The sequence below is a fragment of the Phoenix dactylifera genome, unplaced genomic scaffold (assembly GCF_009389715.1).
Source record: "Phoenix dactylifera cultivar Barhee BC4 unplaced genomic scaffold, palm_55x_up_171113_PBpolish2nd_filt_p 000585F, whole genome shotgun sequence".
In the NCBI taxonomy this organism is placed as follows: Eukaryota; Viridiplantae; Streptophyta; class Magnoliopsida; order Arecales; family Arecaceae; genus Phoenix; species Phoenix dactylifera.
Window position 1 is genome coordinate 237,198 of NW_024067985.1, and position 3,207 is coordinate 240,404.

General features: G+C 40.1%; 1 non-coding gene across 1 annotated transcript; it reads right to left on the reverse strand.

The window, feature by feature from the left end:
• Positions 1-887: 887 nt before the first annotated feature.
• Positions 888-993, reverse strand: LOC120106629. The gene has a single exon (XR_005508729.1). It is a non-coding gene; the product is annotated as a small nucleolar RNA R71 (small nucleolar RNA).
• Between the last annotated feature and the right edge of the window lie 2,214 nt (positions 994-3,207).

A 3,207-nucleotide genomic window follows, 5' to 3' on the forward strand; every position in this document is an offset into this window, starting at 1 on the left:
CCCAACTTAGGTGACTCAATCTCACATAGTATCACTTTAATTAAAATCAATTAGACGTTGGCTCCTAGGGACATTCGAGCTCAATAGGACGAAGATCACCGAAAGTTGCATCAATTTCGCTCTGTGGCTTAGTTGATGTCTAGGCAAGCTTTGTCCCTATAAGGGAGACAATTCATCTGTTCGAGGCAAGTGGATTTAAGTAGGACCTTTGCGAACGCATCGTGACCCCTCCACTTACCTGGGAGCTTACCTAGTCAACTCAGTTCATTAGACCGGATTGGAGGCTTAGGTGCCCTCTTCAAACCAGTTAGGAGCTGCCTAGTGATTTTAGGGCAAATACAAGGATTGATGTATTTTTTTTTATTTGCATGCTTGACTGATCAAGTACTAGTGTATGCAAGGGAGTCGTTCTAGAGTACGTGACCTATTACCTTTTGACCCTGAAATAGAACGGACCCTTAGGAATATTCGAGCTGAGATCAGAACATTAGAATCATCCCTACCTCCTGAGATGGCTGAAGAACAACCCAAACTCCTGAGGGAGTACTTTACTCCCACCATTTATACTTCTCCATCTTGCATTCGATTACCTGAAGTAGCAGCTGTACAATATGAAATAAAGTCTAGTGTGATCCAAATGCTCCCATCTTTTTATGGGCTCACCAATGAAGACCCATATAAACACCTAGATGAATTCCTTGAGATTTGCACCACTGTCAAGATTCAGAACTTCACTGATGATGCTCTGAAACTTAGATTATTCCCCTTCTCCCTTAAAGATAGAGCCAAACAATGGCTGAATTCTTTAGAAGCTAACTTGATTCGTTCTTGGGATCAAATGCAACAAGAATTCCTTAAAAAATACTTTCCCATAGGAAGAACGAACCAGTTTAGACGTGCCATTACAAGCTTCTCCCAAACCGAGGGAGAAGAATTTCATGAAACTTGGAAGAGATTTCGGGACCTAATCCATAAATGCCCACATCATCAAATACCTAAATGGCAGTTAGTGCAATGTTTCTATGACGGATTGACTGAACGAAACCGTCAGATGATCGATGCTGCATGCGGGGGGACTTTTATGCTTCAAAATGAGCATGAAGCATGGCAATTATTTGAAAATCTTAATGAAAACTCCCTCCACCATGCTTCCTGTTCTCGTCAAGCACCCCCGAGTTCTCAAAGAAAAGGGACCATTTGTGAAATAAGTCATTCTATGGACCTGTCTAGCAAGGTAGATGCATTGTCCCATAAGATTGACCAACTGATGATAGGTGGGCATTTCATTAACTCTTCCCAAGCACAAGTGTGTACTATCTGTTCTAGCCCATCCCACCCTATTCATGAGTGCTCCTCAGCGCCCCAATTCCCCGAACTCGTGCAAGAACACATCAATGCTACTCAAACACAGCCCAGACCGGGTAATGACCCATTTTCCAATACATATAACCCGGGATGGCGGAATCATCCAAACTTTTCTTGGAAGCAGCAAGCTTCGAATACTGCCCAACCCTACTTCCAAAATTTTCAAACCCCACAAAATATTCATCCCTACCGTCCCTCGACTCAATTTCAACACACTCTTCCTCCACCCCAAAGAAACACAGCCTTTGAGGAGAAAGTGTTGAACGCCCTTCAAGATTTGGAAACCATTACACAATTGGTGCACTCTCACATGCAATCCATCGCCAAGCTAGAATCCCAAATGGGGCAACTAGCTAATGCACTGAACAAGCGAGAGGAAGGGAAGCTTCCAAGCCAATCACTAAGTAATCCTAGGGGACGATACATGGCTCAAGAAAATCAATTAAATGCAATTCATCATGAACAAGCCAATGCTTTGACTACCCTAAGGAGTGGAGGTGTAGTAGACAATAAGATTGGGGAGGACAACAATAAGGAAGGTGAAGAAGAGGATAGAAATGTGTCAAATAAAAATCTAAAACCTTCTTCTTCTTCTTCAGCTAGTCCACCTTCTGCCAAAACTCACATCCCAAAGGCTCCATTTCCTGAAGCTCTTAATTCACCCTCTTCCTTTGGCAAAAAGGAAACTTCACTAGAGGAAATGATGGAGGTTTTCAAACAAGTGAAAATCAACCTTCCGCTTCTTGATGCTATTAGACAAGTTCCCTCCTATGCCAAATTTCTCAAAAACCTTTGCACACAAAAGCGAAAATCTAGGACACATGTGCCTAAAAAGGTCTTCCTAACTGAGCAAGTGAGTTCTATTCTCCAACACAACATCCCTCCGAAATTCAAAGATCCTGGTGCTCCCACCATCTCCTGTGTCTTAGGAAATAATTTCATTGATCGAGCACTCTTAGATCTAGGGGCAAGTGTCAACATTTTACCTTATTCAGTTTATGAGAAACTTGGGTTAGGTGAGTTAAAACCAACCTCGGTATCCCTTCAATTGGCTGATCGATCTGTAAAAACACCACGTGGGATAATTGAAGATGTTCTTGTCAAGGTAGACAAATTCTATTTTTCAGTAGATTTCATTGTCCTTGATATGGAACATGAACCTAATCCTAAGAAACAAATCCCCGTTATCCTTGGGCGGCCCTTTTTAGCAACAGCCAATGCATGCATCAATTGTAGAACAGGGGTAATGAATATATCATTTGGGAACATGAAGGTAAAATTAAATGTGTTCAATGCGGACGACCAACCCGCGAGGAAAGTTGAGTGTTTTATGATAGACAAAATAGATGAACTCATAAAAGGAGATGTAAAAACTACCTCACTGTGTCTAGCTGAAGACAATAAACTTAACACTTGTTGGGAGGCAACCCAATTCTCTTAGATTTTTTTTTAACATTGAGGACAATGTTAGGTTTAGGTTTGGGGGTATTCATCTTGATTTTCATCCAAAAAAACAAAAAAAAAATTAGAAAAAAATGTGTTCATTTTCATTTTTTTAAATAATAATAATAATAATAAATTAAAAAAAGTTTTTGTTTTTAAAAACCTAATTTCTATACATTTATGCGAGAATGATAAACACACAAGGTATATAAAATCTAAAAAGCCTCTCTTAGGGAGTTGTAAGCTAATTAATACTTTATTAAGCCTCTCTTAGGGAGTTGTAAGCTAATTAATACTTTGGAATTTCACTACACACTGGCCGACCCTTCTAAGGTCTAGGCTCGACATTATATTGATAGTATAGTAGTAACCTTGAACCCTGATGAATCATACTTATCT